General features: G+C 46.1%; 1 protein-coding gene across 2 annotated transcripts in view; it reads right to left on the bottom strand.

The window, feature by feature from the left end:
- The window catches only part of GTF2I (general transcription factor IIi), a 110,845-nt gene extending 101,754 nt beyond the window's left edge, over window positions 1-9,091 (bottom strand). Inside the window, exon 1 of one of the 2 annotated variants that reach the window (XM_075904293.2) lies at window positions 8,799-9,091. The gene's annotated coding sequence lies outside the window, so the exon portion shown is untranslated. The remainder of the gene's footprint in view (window positions 1-8,798) is intronic. The other variant, XM_075904292.2, reaches the window with a different exon arrangement.
- Window positions 9,092-19,732: the final 10,641 nt, after the last annotated feature.

The following is a 19,732-nucleotide window of genomic DNA, read 5'->3' as shown; positions in this document are numbered from 1 at the left end:
TGTTAAACCTTGTTTTTTTAGGAGTAAGGATTATTTCGAAAGAAGGGTTTTCTTTTGAAATAACTGTCTAGACAGCGTTTCTTTTTTCGAAATAATTTCAAAAGAAAACCCTTCTTTCAAAATAATCCTTACTCCTAAAAAAAACAAGGTTTAACAGTTATTTCGAAAAGTTTTCTTTCGAAATAACCATGTCTAGACAGTGTTTCTTTTTTCAAAATACGGCATTTCAAGAAACCAGCCAGATGCAATTATGCAAATGAAGCACGGGAAATTCAAATCCACGCTTCATTTGCAATTTTGTTCATCTGCATTTGCATTCCTCTCTCGAAACAGGAATGCAATGTGTAGACATACCCTATGAGTCCAAGATACATTCAAAAAAACCTTGAATCTGTATTGAAAATGTAAAGCGGGGCATTTTTTCCCCTCCATGGCTGACTTCCATTTGGCAAATTGGGGGTGTGTGTGTGTTAATGAGACTTAAGAGCAAGAACTGGGAGGACTTATAACACATCAGTTCCTAGAAATGTCAACAAATTTAGTATGGAACAGATGTGTATAGGGGCAACTTATAGTGGAGATGCCCTGTATAATAAAACACCAACAGGCATGTATTATGCTATACATACTCTGTCATGTAACTGGCTAGCATGTTTGGACTTTAATAGCAACTTAACTCCATCTGTGAATATATTTAAGTCTGAGTAATGTCAGTTTTCTAAGTACACATACAGTTTTAAAGCAGTAAAAAGCTGTAAAAATATGAATTATGCAAAATCAACAAAGTAAAATATTAATCAGTTTCCCCATCATTTAAGTCTTTACTAGTCTAATCATTCTTAGCAAACGTGATTATTCATGTTAAGTAATGGTTCCTTGTGCCCAACAACATTAACACCCAGTATCTGAGAAGTAATTAATTTTGAACTTCACTCCTATTTATCTAATTATAGAAAAACTGGTTCTGGTATTTTTTTAATTATGATAAATTGTATTCTCAGCTAATATCGGCTCAACTTGGTTTCTATACCACATTATATTCTGTCACAGGAATCAAACCTATTGTTTCCATAAAAAAAAAAAATCTTCAGGTGCTCACATAAAGGTTTACCTATACTACAATCTAAAAAATGTTTTTGAAACCATTTGTAACATCCATTTGTCCTACTTACTACATGGTTGAATTATAGCCACAAAGCAGTTTCTTCCCCTCCTGCTCCCCCACTACTGTGTGCTAACCAAACCTGTATACCCATACCTCACCATACTGCCTAAACATGTATGTATCAGCGCATTTGGGGAAAATCAGGGCAGCTATTCCATACTGCTTCTCTTAAAACCTGATGACCTTTCACTATTTCCTTCCTTATTTCCCAGCACTCAGAATCTTGCATCCCACTGTGAGTTTTTGCACCCAAGAAAGCTCAAACACAGCTCCTCACGGAAACCCTCAGTTTTTGTTCCTGCTGGAGTTAAGAGGACTGCTGCAAAGCAACATGTGGAGACTTAATATAAAGCTTGATGCTTACAGAGGACAAAAAGAACACAATATTAACGATCCCCTAAAGTCCTAATGTTGTGCTACTATGAGAGAAGGCAATTTAGTTTTCTGATTTGCTCAGAAAAGGATTCCTTGCATTAGTCAAATTTGAGTTAATGACAGTATCAGTCTCACCACTGTGTTTAAAAGTATCAGTATGATGATTTCAGATTATCTGGCTGAGTCATATCAAATACAGTATACCACAAATTAAATCAACAGCGTAAATCCGTGCAATGGTAATTACCGTCCATTTAAAAATACTCTTCACAATTTCACTTCACAGTTTATACAGCAGGTTGTTATGAAATACTGGGAGAGTAATGTCAAACTGTGAGAACAAGTGGATTATGTACCTGTCAGTACTCCCAAAATGAACTTGCAGTCCCATACTCCAGATGGTATCCTTTCAAAAATGTTTAAAGTAACACATGGATCCAAGCCTGAACAAACATTACACAGGCTGTCTCTCCACTCCCTTACAGAGGCTTCATCGTGCTTCCTGTCTGATTTTACAGTTGTCAAGGTCCCTTGCTTTCCTTCTCAAAGATTGTTCTTTATTGCAAGTTCCACAAGGAGCAATTAACAGTCATGTGCTATAGTGTCCCAATAATAATAATATTCATTTTACCCAATGTGAAAAGTTTTCAATATACATTTATTATTAAAATTATTTTCTGCTAGAGTGTAAAAGATCTCTTCAGTTCATACATAGGCAGTTGATGCACATGTCAAGGAGAATATAATCTCATAGGACTTCACTCAGACTACTTCAATTATATTCATCTAACAAGCCTAATCTGCTTCAAAAGATTAACTTGAAAATCTATTGTACATAACTATTGCACTTTAAAAATACACAATGAACAACTTTCCAAAGACACATTACCAAAAGTACTCTAGTTACAACAAGCAGTTCATATGTTACTTCAATGGAGAGTTCTTGCCTTAAAAACAATCTTCTACCTTTATTAATATGTAGTAATTAAAGGCAGAGGACAAATTTTTATTTCACCCATTTTGTTTTGATTGACTGTTTTTTTCTGCTATGCATTCTAGGGGTTTAAAGTGAATGTAAGCCAATATGGTACCTAAAAGACACTCTCAAATATAATGTATACATACAGTCAATCACAAACATACAAAAAATAGATGACTGACTAACTACTCAGTACAGAATTTAGAATTTTTTAAAAGTAGTCTACTACATAGCCTTTTTTGTAAAAATACCAAATGTCTCAAGAAGACACTTGATACAAAAAAAATTGGAACCCCCACCCCAGAAAATGTCTAAAATGGGTTGAAGATTAAACACACTAATTGAGTCTGTGACCCAGGAACCTATGAACACCAACTGACAAAGAGGTGTAGAGTGTTTACATTATACCTCACCAGAATGGAAAATGTATGTATGAAAGAACTGCTATATATCGACTTTAAGAATGTATTTTCAGTGTGTAGATAACTGTCACCAGTTAAGGTGAAAAAAATGTTGTCTAGCAGACAAAACATGTTCATTCATCTACCTGTTCATGTGTACATTGGGTACAGTCTTACTCACAACAGACTTCATCACTATACTATGTTGAAAGCAAATTAAATATTATAAAGACTCCAGAGAAAAAGTGAAACAGGAAAAGAAAAGTGGGGGAGGGATGAAGACACTCATGGGTACACTTCAAAGATTTATACACTTAACTATATTTGGGGAGGTGGGAAAGGAACAGAGAAAACACCCAGGCATCCTTCACCAAGACAGTGGATTGTATCATGAAAGAGTCTCTCTCAGCCAGCCTTGATTGAAAACACTGAAGAAATCTTTGGGAGAGAGAAAACGTCTTTGACAAGTTAACCTGTTAGTTTAGTCTCTAAAAAAAGTTATTTTTTTTCATATATACTTATTTGTTTCCAATATTCTTACTAGAATCCTGAATATTTGACGATAAACTTATTCTCATTTTCACTTTATATTCAAGAGCTGTGGTGTTATGCAAGGTGGTGGACTTTACTGAAACTTACATAATAATGTGTTCTGTTCCCTTTGGGAACAGTTAGCCTGGCAATTCTGTGAATATTCAATATATAAGGGTCTAGGATACTGGGCTAGTACTGGGAGAGTGGTGTGTGCCTATCATTGAGGCCTGTAGGAGCCTGGAAGACAGGTGTTGCTAAGAGAGGTTGGTTTGAAGGAACTGACCTGCAGCAGAGACAAGATTGCTTCATGTGCTAAGGGCAGTGGTAATAAGGTGCCTCATGATCCCGGGTACTATTGGGGAGCATCACGGAGGCGCCCTCCCCCCTCCAAAAAAGCAAGTCATGTGTAATAATATTAAGTTAAAGAAACACAGTGGGTGAAGTAATAACCTTCCACTGGACCAACTTCTGTCAGTGAGACATACAAGCATACAAAGACCTCTTCTTCAGGTGTGGGCTCATTTCTCACCAACAGAATCCGATCCTATAAATGATATTTCCTCACCTGCCTTGTCTCTCTAATAACCTAGGACAAACACAGCTACAACTATACTGTATATAAGATTAATTTAACACGTTGAGATAGAAGCATGGAGTCAACGGTCTCTCAGGTTATGTCTACACTGCAGTTTTTCGGAAAAATGGCAGTTTTTCCAAAAAAACTTCATTTACAACCACACTGCAATCACGTTCTTTTGGGGGTGAAAAACCCCGAAAGAACAGAGGGTTTTTTCCAACACTGGTAAACCTCTTTCTATGAGGAAGAAGCCTTTTTCCAAAAGGGCTCTTTCAGAAAAAGGCATGCATGGACGGGGAAGAGGCAGTTCTTTCCAAAGAAGAAGAAAGAGGTGCCTCAGTGGCCACTCCCTCCATAGTAATCACAGCTTAAATGTGAGATTGTGTCCACACTGAATGGATGCTATCTTTCGAAAAAGCAGATAGCTTTTTCAATGCACTTTTGTTGGAAAAAAAAGGACACTCCCTTTTGGAAGAAGTTTTTTTGGAGGATCTCTCCCCAGAAAGCTTTTTCTGAAAGAAGCCTGCAGTCTAGATGTAGCCTCAAAGATACTAGATTGAGAATCTTGTACACTAAATTCCTCTCTACTGGCTATCTAGCAAGATATCTGATTTATACCAGGTTCATCTTTCAGGCCTGATAGTAAAGCTCCTTTAACATAATACCCTTACATTGGAACATTCTCCCACTGGCAGACTGTCAGAACTGGTTTGGTGATCTGCAGAGGTACCGCTTCAGATTATTTTTATTTCTTCTGCGGTTTGGTTTATTGCTTTATAAGTGTGTGATTATTCCAATTAAAACAAACAAACAAAAAAAAACAGCGAAGGCTCTTTTGCTACCCATAATGTGTAGCATCTTGTAGTTTGATGTTATTTTTTGACAATATTTAGATGCAAGAGTATACCGTTTCCCCCCCCCCCCCAAGAATATATAACCAAACACACACAACACGGGCAAAAAAATCCACACCCCTCTTCCACCAGGGGAATGAAATAACTGCCCTTCTCTCCCAAGCAACAGCAACAGGGAGACGACTACGGCACTACTCTGTCAACGGGCCTTAATTGTAACTTATGCCAAGATTACAGCCTCCGCCTAGACAGTTCTTTGTCCCTATACTTTGATTGCCAACATTGCAATGGTGCTAAAAGTGTCATTAGAGATGATGTTTTGAGTGAGATAATCTACTGACAAATGGACTGAAGCCCTTACGCTGCAGTAAGCTTTATGCTGGCAGACACCCATGGACAGATTCTGCACAGACTGATACTTCTACCTACACAGTCTAAGTCAATGTGGAAACACTGCAGGACTGGGGCCCAATAGCCCAAATGTATTTCATATAGGCCAGGAATGTTAACTATTGTTTGTGTAAGTGTGTAACAGCTGGAAATTCTAGCAGTTACACGTTTACACGCAGGGAGGCAGGCAGGAGGCAGTACTTCGGGGGTGGGAGGGGCGGCTTTTAAGCAGTCTCCCTGTGAGTACTGGCTCCCACCTGACACCCCCCACCCTGCTGCCTTTGATAAGGAGGCAGCAGCACCACAGGGGTGGGCAGGTAGCGCTGCAGGAAATGATACGCACAGGGAGCTAGCTTCAAAGTCGATTCACGCATGTACCGGCTCCCGCCTGCCCCTGTCACCGCTGCCTCTGTGGGATGCAGGAAGTGTGGGAGGGGGCTCCTTGCAGCTGGCACACATGGAGAGCCAACTTTTAAGCCAACTCCCCATATGTGTCCGCTTCCACAGTCGCCTGGCCCCTCCCCCAAACTTGCTGCATCCCAGAGGCAACTTTTGGGGGGGAGAGGAGCAGACAGGAGAGGACATGAGGGGAGTTGGCTTCTGCAAAGCTACCTTCCCCCTCTGCATCCCACAGAGGAGGGAGGCAAGAGCCACAAGCACCAGCTTTTTGCCTGTCCCCATCCAGCGTGTAAACATTAAAAATGTCAGCAGCTATTCATTTACACGAATACACATTACTTAACATCCCTCGTATAGGCTACCATTACATGGGCAACCTGGGATGGATGTGAGACAGTGATCAAGAGGGGAAAGAGATTAAAACATTTAAAGAAAAATGTAAAGCACATACATAAACCAAAGGTTGGTTCTCAATCTTTTTCACCTACAAATACAATACTATCATTTTTTCCTGCAGGCTACCCTGTTGGTGTCTTTTTGCACCATTCCAGGCAACAACGAAGAATAAAAGAAACAAAATACGAAATTATGCACAGTAACTGTGCTAGTTATGACTGATGATATTTACATTAATACATATAATTTCATAGGTGAAAAAACTTTTAAGTGTATCAGCTTGAACTGCAGCTCTTCATTCAGATTACATGAAAGAAAAGCAAGTTTACTCTAAATATTGTGCAGATAAAGATACACCAGTGTTTCTTCTGGCAAAGCCCCCTAATGGAAATCCAGTGTATAAAAACAACCTCCCCACAAGACATAAGCTGTGCCAGTATAAATTGCATCTGCATGGAGGGTGGGGGGTTGCCAGCATAGCTATGCTATTTAGGGGTATTTTCTTCCCACATGCCTAACCAACATAGCTATGCCAGCAAAACTTTCTAGAGCAAACCTGGCTCTCTAGTGTGTGGGACAGACAGCTCAAGAAGACAGAGAGAGGAACAAAGACTGAAAAGAGCAAAAGAGACACAGCCTGGTCAAGCTGGCAAGCAGCAGCTTGGGATGCAAGCAAAGAAACTACCTCCTGTTATTTTTGCTTCACTCTGTGTTTGAGGAAATAATACTTTTACAAAGCATCAAAGGTGCCTGACACTTTCATCAGTTCCTCCTATTGGTGGAAACTCCCCACATCCCTAAAACCTGGATTAGCCACTCAGATCAAAGGCTAATAATATTCAAACCCAATGACTGCAGTTATTTCACAGGCAGAAAGGAGACAAAGCTTTTGGTTAAACAAAAAAAAAAAATTTGTTACAAGAGTCCTTATCTTAGAAAAAACATCTCTGACACAGGCAGGGAAGGGTAAGAACTACATGTTTTCCTTGTAACCCTTCTCAAAAGAGAATGCCCCAGGATGTGCTGAGCCTCAGTTTGTGTCTCATTCATCCTCAATACACAAGAGAAAAGAGGTGCAAGTCAAGGAATTTGAAAATAAAGCATTCATGCTAAGCAGAGTGGTCTAAACTCCTTGTTTCCCATTTTGCACTTCAAGCATGAAGCCAACCCTCTAAGCTTCTCCTTCTGGAACCCACCAGACTCCCAGAGACGAGTTAACTAAGAAGGGTCAATTAGAATACAATCCCTATGGTCCCCTCCCAAGAAGCAGATACTTGCCCTTCCCTACTTCTCTTCCACCCACATTCCTCACCAGGATCTGGCATATGCCATACAATGAGAAGCTGTGGCACTCCAGTGCAAGGACCACACAGCCACCACCAATGCACAACCTCGGAACAGCTTCCTTCCAATGGCCATGATCAAAGATGGAGAGTGTTGCGCTCCACCAGCAAAGTAACCATGACTGGCGCTGGAAGAGGTGTGAAAGCTCCCCCAGCAGAAGCGGAAATGAGATGGCATTCAGTAGCAACTGGCAGGCAAGAGATTCACATAATCTTAGGGCTGGAAGAGACCTCAGGAGGTCATCAAGTCCAGCCCCAAGCCCAAGGCAGGACCAATCCCAAGAGGGAGACCGAGACATCCCCAAGAGGTGGCCAATAAGGGGGAAAGGGAATTGGCGGGGTATAGCACTTCTCAAGGAATGTCGACTGAAGAGGGGCAAAGCTGGCAGGAGAGGAAATGAATCTCTCACAGTCACACAGGAGTAGCAGCCAAGGAAGGGGGGGAAGGGGGATTCGAGTTCTTCCTCTACCATGGGGAATGGCAACCAAGGCGGGCATATGCGTTCCCCCGCCCCATTCACTCTCTTACACACACACACACACACACACACACGTGACTGAGGCGGGGCATGTGAGTTTTCCCCCCATCACACTCACACTCACACTCACTCTCACTCACACACTAGTGACTAAGGTGGGGCATGTGAGTTTCCCCCCATCACACTCACATTCACACTCACTCACACACACTAGTGACTAAGGCGGGGCATGTGAGTTTTTCCCCCATCACACTCACATTCACACTCACTCTCTCACTCACTAGTGACTAAGGCGGGGCATGTGAGTTTTCCCCCCATCACACTCACATTCACACTCACTCTCTCACTCACTAGTGACTGAGGCGGGGCAAGTGAGTTTTCCCCCCATCACACTCACATTCACACTCACTAGTGACTAAGGCGGGGCATGTGAGTTATTCCCCCCCATCAACTCACATTCACACTCACTCTCACTCACTAGTGACTAAGGCGGGGCATGTGAGTTTTCCCCCCATCACACTCACATTCACACTCACTCACACTCACTAGTGACTAAGGCGGGGCATGTGAGTTATTCCCCCATCACACTCACATTCACACTCACTCTCACTCACTAGTGACTAAGGCGGGGCATGTGAGTTTTCCCCCCATCACACTCACATTCACACTCACTCTCACTCACTAGTGACTGAGGCGGGGCATGTGAGTTATTCCCCCCCATCAACTCACATTCACACTTACTCACTAGCGACTGAGGCGGGGCATGCGAGTTCCCCCCCCCCACGGGCGCGCGGAACAGTGACCAGAAGGGGGGTGAGCCCCCCCCGCGGGAATAGCGACGGGGACACCCCGGGCCCAGCCGGAGGCAGGCTCGGCCTAGCCCCTTCGGCCCGGGCTCTCACTCACTGGCTGGCCGCCGCCGCGTCAGGGCAGCCCGGGTCCTGGTGAGAGTCGGCGAGGAGACGCCGCCGCCTCGGGGCAAGGGGAGGCCGCGCTAATCCCAGCTCACAGCAGGCGCTTCCCAGCAGGGCCTGTCCCCTCGGCGACTCGTCCGGCGGGGGCTCGCTGACCGCGTCCGCTGGGGCGCCGGCCGGGCCTGGTCCCCTCACACAGTCGTTCACCCTGAACCCAGGACCGCTGCGAAGGGGGGGGGGGGACCGAGAGGGGAGTTTTTTGTTCGAGGAAAGCCGCTTTGCGCAGGCGCGCGGGCCGCAGCGCCTGCCGGGAGTTGCAGTTCGGCGGACCCCTCCCGGCCCGCGCTGGGCGGCGGGAAGCCGGCCGGCCGGCGGACTACAACTCCCAGCCTGCCCCGGGCGAAGGCGACCCGCTGCCGCGGCGTGCGGAGGGAGCAGGGGGAAAGGAGCGAGAGAGGGGGGCGACGCTGGCCTCTCAGGCGGGCGAGGCGGACATGGCCGCGCGGCGCGGCGCGTGCTGGGGCCGCCGGCGCGGCGCCGCGCGGCCGCCGTCGTCCTCGCTGTGGGGCGGGGATGCCCGGACCGTTAAACGGTCGCCTGGGCAGCCCTGAGGGGGAAGCAGCCGGGCTGGGCCTCAGAGCAGGCCCTGCCTCCCCCTCCATTGCCTCGGGCTGGACAGTGCTCGCCTGCCGGGGGGAAGCAGCCCAGCCGCGTTACACCCACAGCGGGGACAGGCCGCTGGCCCGGGAGCCCGCTGCTCCCCTGCGGCCCCGGGCCAAGATGGCAGCTGCTGGACGGCCCCCGCCACACGCAAGAGGAAACCCCCCCCGCCGGGCCCTGCTCTCCGCTTGAGCCCGGGCTGGGCCTGCCCACTGTATCCTGGCTTGGGCAAAGGGGGGCTCGTGTAAACAAAGACCAGCTGCCCTTGCTCTCATAGACTCTAAGGTCAGAAGGGACCATTATGATCATCTAGTCTGACCCCCTGCACAATGCAGGCCGCAGAATCTCACCCACCCCTCCTAGAATAATCCTCTCACCTATCTCAGATATTGAAGCCTTCAAATACTTTGAAGGCCCCAAGATGCAGAGAATCCTCCAGCTGTGATCTGTACCCCAGAGGAAGGTGAAAAACCTCCAGGGCCTCTGCCAATCTACCCTGGAGGAAAATTCCTTCCCGACCCCAAATATGGCGATCAGCTAAACCCTGAGCATGTGGGCAAGACTCACCAGCCAGAGACCCAGAAATTCTCTATAGTAACTCCTATCATCCCTCCATTGACGTATTTCCCACTGAAAATGAATGGTCAATTAGTTACCAAGATCATATTATCTCATCAATCCATCCCCTAATCATAGAACTGGAAAGAGACCCCAGGAGGGCATCAAGTCCAGCCCCCTGCTCTAGGCAGGACCAATCCCATCTAAATCAACCCGGCCAGGGCTTTACTCAGCTGAACGACGACCCCCTCCCCTTGCCAAAAATACGGGAAATGCCCACGCCTGCATTGTTTACTACCTGATCCTGAGGTGGCCGTGAATATGAATCTTTGCATCACTGACACTTGCACATTGTGACATTTGTGGGGGAATTTAACCACTGTATGGACCCAAAGTAGATGTGTACAGAAGAGAACCAACAAGAGCAGGAGAAAAACTGTATTGGAGTCCAAAACTCAGGGTGCCCCCAAAAGATCTTTTACAGGGGAAAGGGTTACATGGGGGAGGTCTAGATTGGATATTAGGAAAAATTATTTCATTAGGGCTGTGTCTAGACTGGCCAGTTTTTCCAGAAAATCAGCCGCTTTTCCAGGAAAAACTTGCCAGCTGTCTACACTGGCTGCTTGAATTTCTGCAAAAGCACTGACTTCCTACTGTAAGAAATCAGTGCTTTTTGCAGAAATACTATGCTGCTCCCATTCGGGCAAAAGTCCCTTTTGCGCAAAACTTTTGCTCAAAAGGGCCAGTGTAGACAGCTGAGATTTGTTTTCCTCAAAAAAGCCTCGATCGCGAAAATGGCCAGCGGGGCGTTTTTGCAGAAAAGCACATATAGATTGGCCATGGACGCTTTTCCGCAAAATCTAGACACTTTTCCATGCCAATCTAGACGTTCTGTTCAAGGGTGGTGAAGTACTGGAATGGGTTACCTAAGGATGGTGCTTTTTTTTGTTTTAAAAAAAAAAAAGGTGCTGGTACTCCAGGGGAAAAGTTGTTGAGCTCTGATTGGAGGTGCTGGTACTGCATACTGGGCAGTACCGTCACAAAAAAAGCACTGGACCCTGGTGGAATATCCATCCCTAGAGCATTTAAGTCCCAGCTTGACAGAGCCCTGGCTGGGATGATTTAGTTGGGATTGGTCCTGCTGAACTCAATGACCTTCTGAGTTCTCTTCCATCCGTATGGGTTCTATGAAGGGGATGGGCCCCCAAATTTCAGCAGGTCTGTGTACATATCTAAAGATGTATACTACTGTTTATTGTCTAATACATATCTTATTGGTGCATGTGTTACAGACCCGAATCTAGCTAGTTGATAGATGCAGGCAGACCTTCATGGCTTTCCGGGCCTCCACTGCCTTGCAAAGTTACTCTGGAAAATCAGCAAACTTTAGTTTACATTGTTTATTTTCAGCAAACAACCTAGAGTATCAGTCCTTTGCCAAAGCCACACTGGAAGGTTAAAATTGTAATGCAAAGAAGTGGTCAGCATGTTTTTTGTAGAATTAACAGCTTTTTAGTAGTGTTTTTCTATATCTATATAAGGACAGTAAACAACTATTATAAAAATAGCTCCTTCTCCAATGTAATAATCTAACCACATACTACATTTCCCCATTTGTGTTCAGTATAATGGAGCCATATATTAGGCTCAGTTTTGCTAGTAATGTTCAAGCCAATTTTTAGTTGACATTATAGTCCTCCTTACCTGACTGGGGATTTAGGATTGAGCCTAATAAATTTTACTACACTGCAATTAGAGCTACTTGAAAAGTGGAATTTCCATTCTTGTGAGCCCCTAAGCCAAGTCACCTGCTACCTCAGGTACAACCCAAACATTCTGCACTCCTGCTCAAGGTAAGAATCCATTCTTTCACTCAGAACCCTGCAAGATCATGCACCCCTTCCTGCACCTCAGTCTCCTGCCCAAAATCACAAACCCCTTCACCCAAACTCCCTCCTCACCCTCTCGTGCAGCCCAGTCTCCTACCTCAATTAATATAATAGAAAAATGTGGCCCATGACAAATTACCAAATTCTTGGAGTGACCCCCATCTAAAAGTATTGCCCACCCCTATGCTAGGATGATGTTGCACATACAGTAATGTGATTTATTTCCAGTTGTTGTAGTTGGTAAGGTCACCCTCCTTTGGGAGGTTGACTATAAGGCCTCTGTTGTACTGTGTTGCATTCTCTTCTTCATTCCATATTCTATCCAAAAGCACTAGGAAAGGCTGAAGGATTGTTTCTTTATTTCCTTTAAGCAGCTCCCCAGTAAAGTTGTCCTCTCCACCTTCTTGCCCATTGTTTGGTTTACCAACAGCTTTTCTAACTTCTTCCATTGTAATAACTCCTAAATCACTGATGGGCAACCTGTGGTCCAAGGGTTGCATGCAGCCCATTGCGGTTCCAGGTGTGGCCCATGAGACATTTTGTTTACCGTTGCACATGCACAGGCTTGCCAGATTGTTGACTTGTAGAAATAGAACTAGCAGAATCTTGTTGGGGGAGGGCAGGAATGAGGCAATATGCCACATTTATTGTGAATGCAGAATTCATTTACTATCCCTAGCTACTAAAAATTATCCGCCACACATATACACACTCATACACAGTTCTGCAGATGGGATATAATTACCACCCTCAGTTGCTCTTGCTATTCCATTGGCCAGGTGGCCCAGACATGAGGAGGGTAGCTGGGTTGAACTAGAGCAAGTGCAGAGTCTTGCATGTGGGACGGAAGAATCCCAAGCACGGGGACTGACTGGCTAACCAGCAGTTCGGCAGAAAAGCACCAGGAGATTACAGTGGATGTGAAGATGGACATGAGTCAACAGCGTGCCCTTGTAGCCAAGAAGGCTAATGGCATATTAGCATGCATTAGGAGGAGCATTGCCAGCAGATCTAGAGAAGTGATTACAGCCGGTCCCCGAGTTGCGAACGGTCAACTTACGAACCAAAGCTGTCGTAAATGGCAGACGCCGAGTTTACGCATTTACGAACAGCACTGTCACGTGTAACTCAATGGGGTCCAACTTACGAACGAACTGAGTTACAACCAATTGCTTGGTCCGTAACTGGTTCGTAAGTTGGGAAGAGGCTGTATTTCCCTTTATTTGGCACTGGTGAGGCCACATCTGGAGTATTGTGTCCAATTCTGGGCCCCCACTACAGAAACGATGTGAACACATCGAAGAGGGTCCAATACAGTGCAACAAAAATTATTAGGATGCTGGAGCACATGACTTATGAGGAGAGGCTGAGGGATTTGGGCTTGTTTAGTCTGCAGAAGAGAAGAGTGAGGGGGGATTTGTAACAGCCTTTAACTACCTAAAGAGAGGTTCCAAAGTGGATGAAGAGAGGTTGTTTTCAGATGGCAGAATGAGGAGCAATGGTCTCAAGTTGCAGTAGAAGAGGTCTAGGTTGGATATTAGGAAAAACTATTTTATTAGGAGCGTGGTGAAGCACTTGAATGGGTTACCTAGGGAGGTGGTAGAATCTTCATCTCTAGAGGTTTTTAATTCCTGGCTTGACAAAGCCCAGGCAGGGATGATTTAGTTATGGTTGGTCCTGCTTTGGGCAGGGGTTGGACACAATTACTTCCTGAGGTCTCTTCCAGCCTTATGATTCTATGCTCCTGGAGGATGAAGGTAGAACCCAAAGACCCAATTCTATTGTTTTTTACCCATCTTCTTATGTTTTAGCTCACTGCCCCAGGACACTGTCTGACCATGAGTCATCAGTTAACAGCATCTTTAATCTTTTCTTGATAGGGCTTTTGTCAGTCTCTTTCTTTTGGGTGGGTTCTCTTATAGGGCTCACTCATTGTTCTTTGACCATCAAGGTAGTGCTGGCAACTGGTCACCCAGAAAGGCTGACTTCAGGTACTGTTCCCTTTACACACACACCCTCATTCACACTTCTAAATGAGATTACAGACACACCTAACTTTAAACAGAGTCAAGGCAGTACAGAGTTTAAAATGGGGTTTCAGTTACAATATGGAGTCATTTCTAGTTACAGTGTGTTAACAGTTAAAAATGGGGTTTTAGTAGCAATATAAAAAGTTACCATATAAGAAAAGGTTCTGTTCTGTAATTGGTTTTCTTTGAGATACGTTGCTCATGTCCATTCAACATAGGTGTGAGTGCCTGACACATGCACCAGTGCCAGAATTTTTTCCTAAGCAGTGATAGGGATGTAAAAGAGTAGTCAATTAATCAACTACCCGATAAGCCGTCGTGTTGACAACTCGCATTTCCATCCCCCTTTGCTACCTCTATATCAGAGACAGCAAGGGGGGAGAGAGAAGTAGGAGCCGGCTCTGGGGAAGCTGGCTTAAAAGCCCGTTCCTGCCAGCACTATCTCTGCAGTGCCACTCTCCTCCCCCCCCTACCCTGCTGCTGCCTCTTTCAGAGATAACAGTGGGGAGGGGGCAGAGAGGCTGCTTCAGAAGGAGCCCCCTCTATGCGGGTGTCCCAACTCCCCACTGGGACCAGCTGCTCATCTGCAGCCCATCTGCAGGGGATCCCAGCACCCTGCTGGAACCCCCCCCAGACAGGGGATAATGGATCCAGGGCATGCTGGGACTGAGCAAGTCTGACTCAGTCCTGGCTCACGCTGGGTCCAGGAGCTACCCCCACTGCGGCTCTGCAGTTTAATCGTAGTAGGAGCCGGGCTGCCTGCATGCCCTGCTCTTGCTACATTTAAATTGCAGAGCTGCAGCAGGGTTAGCTCCTTCTGAGCACCTTTTCTTATCGAGTAATCATGTAGTTGATATAAATTGTATTGACTACATGATTACCCAGTTACCTGCCTCTTAACATCCTTAAGCAGTACCTGTAGGGGCCAGGGTCCCCAGCAACCCCTGGAGTGACTCTCACATGCCCAGCTCCTCCCTCCTCAGTTCCTTCTTGCCGGAGCTCCGACAGAGGGGAGGAAAGTGGGAGGTTGAATGGACATGAGCAACACATCTTGAAGAACACCAGTTACAGAATAGGTAACTGTATTTTCTTCTTCAAGTGCTTGCTTATGTCCATTCAACATAAGCGACTGTAAGCGGTATCTGTGGAGGTGGGTAGGAGTTATGAGAATGCAGACTGCAGTACATCCCTCCCAAATGCAGCATCTTCCCTACTTGGTTGTGCAGTAGCATAATGAGACATGAACGTATGTACCGACAACCATGTTGCCTCCTGACAAATGTCCTGGATCGGGGACATGTGCAAGGTAAGTGTGTGAGGAAACCTGAGGCCCGGTAGAGTGGACCTTAATCAACTCTGGTGGCTGGCCCTTGGCAGCTCGTAGCACATGCGGATGCAGGAAGTGATCCAGCTGGACAGTCGCAGGGAGGAAATTGGGGAACCCTTCCCGCACTCCACATAGGTCACAAACAGCTGCATGGAGGTGCAAAAGGCACATGTCCTCTCTAGGTAAAAGGCCGGCACCCAACACGCATCCAGTGTATGAAGGTGCTTCTCTTCATTGTTTGCATGAGGCTTGAGGTAGAAGACCGGCAGAAAAATGTCCTGATCCACGTGGAAAGCGGGAACCACCTTGGGGAGTAAGGCTGGATGAGGCCGCAGCTGGTTCTTATCCTTGAAGAACCAGGTATATGGCAGTTCTGACATCTGTGCTCGGAGCTCTGACATCCGTCTAGCCGAAGTAATTGTGATCAGGAAGGCTACCTTGAAGCAGCGCAGTGACAAGGGACATATGGCCAGGGGTGCGAAGGGAGGGCCTGTGAGCCACACCAAGGCCACATTCAGGTCCCACTATGGGAGAGGGTCTCTGACCTGAGGGTAGAGAAGTTCCAGGCCTCTCAGGAACCGGGAGGTGACATCATGAGAGAATACTGAATGACCTTGCATGGGCGGATGAATTACAGAAATGGCCTCCAGGTGGACTCTAATGGTGGCCAGAGGAAGGCCTTGTCACTTCAGGTACAGCAAGTAGTCCAAGATTTCCTGAAGGGAAGCTTTGGCTGGGACAACCTGCCACTGCTGCACCCATACGGAGAAATGAGTCCATTTGGCAGCATAGGTGAATCACATTGAGGGTTTTCAACTCTCAAGGAGAACCCTCTGAACAGCGCCTGAACATGATAGTTCCTGGGGGTTCAACCACAGATGAACCACGCCATCAGGTGGAGTGAGCTGATGTTCAAGTGGAGCAAGCGTCCTTGGTCCTTGGAGAGCAAGTCCGGTTTGAGCAGCAGCTGCCTTGGCCACTGTCGGCAGACAGGGTACTGGGTTGGATGGACCTTTGGTCTGTCCCAGTATGGCCGTTCTTATGCTCTTAATCTTGTTGATGAGGGGAAACAGAGGGAAGGTACAGAGGAGACCTTCCGATCATCAGTACAGGAATGCATCCAGAACAGAGCCTCGCTCAAGGCCGAACTGGGAGCAGAACCAGCTGCACTTTGTGTTGTCTCTCATTGCGAAGAGGTCCACTAAGTAAGGGAGAGCCTCAGTCGTGGAAGAGGGAGGCAGTCACCTCATGACGGAGAGTCCACTCATGGTGAGAAGAGACCTCTCTTCTGAGGCGATCTGTGATGGCGTTCTGAACCCCTGGGAGATGACGGGCTTCTAGCATGATGCCATGCAGGATGCAAAACTCCCAGAGTCTCATAGCCTCCTTGCAGAGCTCTGGAGAGTGGGCTCCTCCTTGTCTGTTTATGTAGTACATAGTGGCGGTGTTCTCTGTGAGGATGCGCACCACCATGCCTGTGAGGTGAGGGAGAAACACCTCACATGTTTTCCTGATCACTCAGCTATTTTATGTGGTGTGATCTCTCAAGTGAACCACATACCCTGGGTGTGAACGGTCCCCATGTGGGCTCCCCAAATGGAAGCATCGGCTACTAGCTCTCGAGTATAGTTGAGGATGGTATGGAATGCCCAACATGACTCAGTCCAGGCTCATCTGCCAGGCTAGGGTTGACAAAACTTGGGGTGGGACGCCTTTCTAGAGAGTGTTTTACTGGTACATACACAGAGACCAGACACAGTTGGAGGGCCTCATTCTGAGCCTGGCCAGGGGCTCTACGTATGTGCAAGCAGCCATATGCCCCAGGATCTGCAGACACACTCATGTGTGGTCATGCCGGTGTCTGCGACTTGCCTTATGAGGGCCAACAGGTCCTCAAATCTCTTTTGAGGAAGTGATGCTCTGGCCAGAACTGCTCCCATGAACTCTATCCTCTGAGTTGGTACCAACAGGGACATTTCCTATTTATCAGCAGACCGAGCTAGCGACATGTGTCCAGGAGGAGATGCACATTGCGCTGGACCTTTTGCCTCGATGGGCTCTTGACGAGCCAGTCATCCAGGTAAGGGTACACCTGTAGACTCTGATGCTTCAGGTATACCACAGCCATTGACATGCACTTGGTGAAAACCCGAGGGCCATAGACAGGCCAAAGGGCAGGACAGTGAACTGGTTGTGGTTCTTCCCCACTACAAATCTCAGGAAGTCTTCGAAGATGGCGATAGGGAAGCACGCATCCTTGAGGTCGAGGGCAGGATACTTGTCCCCAGGATCCAGGTACGGAATGATAGGGAGACCATACAGAACTTGAAGCAGACTAAATATTTGTTGAGGCCCCTCAAGTCCAATATAGGCCATAGGCCACCTTTCACCTCGGGGATCAAAAAGTAGCAGGAGTAGAAACCTTTGTTCTCGAACTCCAGCGCCACCCTCTCCTCTGCTCCCACCTGAAGCAATTGGGATAGCTCCTGTTCAAGAAGCTGCTTGTGAGAAGGGTTCCTGAAGAGGGATGAGGGTGGTGTGGAGTACAGCTGAAGGGAGAGGACCAGAGCAGGTGGCATCTGATGTCACAGACTTAGCGGCTCACTCTGGCTTCCACCATCTCCCTGAGGCGTGCGGACTGACTCCTTCTATAGCACAAAGTTGCATGGGCTAATTATAGTGTGGCATGCGTGAGCCACTCCAAGGGCTGAGGACCCTCCCTCCCCCCAATCCATGCATGTGGCAGGCACGCACACCTATGTTGAATGGATATGAGTAAGAACTCGAAGAAGAATCTGTTGTAATTCTTAACAAGCGACTAACAGATTCATCCAAAAGTACTTACAATTCATGAAGTTAAATGTCATATTGGTAGATGTCTCAGAGGGATAGCCGTGTTAATCTGTAATTTTAAAAAATGAGTAGTCCTGTAGCACCTTAGAAACTAACAAAAATATATGTAATATCATGAACTTTCGTGGGCAAAACCCACTGCCTCATATTGGCATATATAATTCATTAAAAGGGCGATTTAATTCTTCCGCTCTACAATTCTGCTAGTTTCTACAATTCTGTAGTTTTTTTTCCCTACTAGTATTAATGAAGTGACGTGCCTGTAAAGCAGGGCTACTCAACTTTGTAAGCTCGGGCACCACAATTATACTCACAGCACTTACCAAGAGCCACAACTTAAGTGTGGTTGCATATACATGCAAATATATATGCAAATAGCTTTGTTCACACTGATGAGCATGAATACATCGATTGAAGCAAGACTACACAACACATAGGCCCCGTTTAAGTCAGTTCTGCTGATATTAATAAATGCAGTATTTACCCAATTTCCACCCATATGACAGCACTTTTAATGAGCAATGACAGTCCAGGAATTTAACTACTAAAACGCATGTCAACAGAAGATCATTATATTGACTAATTTTTTTGTTTTGGCTCCCACCTGCGTGCCGCATGTTGAGCCCTGTGTAAACCCAAACCGCACCGCGGGCCGTGAGTTGAGTTGCCCTGCTGTAAAGTGTGGGCATATGAAGTGAGGTATGTGCTGATTGCACACAACACTGACTGTAACAGCTGTCCACTCCCTCTGCATCCAATCAAACACAGTTACGGTTCAACTGGCACAGCCTGCAAATCATAGGCATGCATACATAAAGCATGGTTAGCCAAACTGTCCTAATTTGGTTTCAGAGGGGTAGCCGAGTGAGTCTGTAACAGGAAAAACAACAAATAGTTTAGTAGCACCTTAAATACTAACAAAACATCTAGATGGTATCATGAGCTTTCGTGGGAACTGTCATCTAAAGAAGTGGGTTGTGTCCACAAAATCTCATGATACCATCTACATGTTTTGTTAGTCTTTCAGGTGTTACTAGACTATTTGTTATCCTGTTCTGGGAGACTGTTTTGGTTACCATGATTTTGCAGCAAACTGAGATGGCAGACCACTCATGCGGCCCGCTCACTAGCCTAGATTGCACATCGCTATCCTAAATCAGTATCAAGGTCCTATGGTAGGTCTTCATCACATTTTTGGTAGTTGACTCATGCTTAGTCTATTTGCAGCAGCCCAAAAATGTTTTACCAGTCTTTTCCTATGTTCTTCTGTACTAAGATTCTTTCCATTGCATCTTTAATATAGCCTACTGTTGAACTCTCTCTCCCCCGCCCCTAACACACACTTTCTATCTAGCACTCCCTGCTGTTTGCCCACAGAGCATCAAGGTCCTGTTTTCAATGTTTTCTGCAGTTACCTCAGTTAAAACACCAAACTGGTTCTGCAAATGAAGTTGAAATACACTCTTGTTTTCGGGCTCTTAATTGTGCATTGCTGGTTAAAAGATGACTTTGCACCCTTTTCCTTCTTTTTAACTGGATTGTCAGTTGAGCAATACAAAGACTGTGGCCACTGCCAACATCTGCTTCTCTGTACACACATCTGCCAGCC

The sequence above is a fragment of the Pelodiscus sinensis genome, chromosome 21 (genome assembly GCF_052426305.1).
Source record: "Pelodiscus sinensis isolate ZL-2025 chromosome 21, ASM5242630v1, whole genome shotgun sequence".
NCBI classification, from domain to species: domain Eukaryota; kingdom Metazoa; phylum Chordata; order Testudines; family Trionychidae; genus Pelodiscus; species Pelodiscus sinensis.
This window is presented reverse-complemented; position numbering and strand designations above follow the sequence as displayed.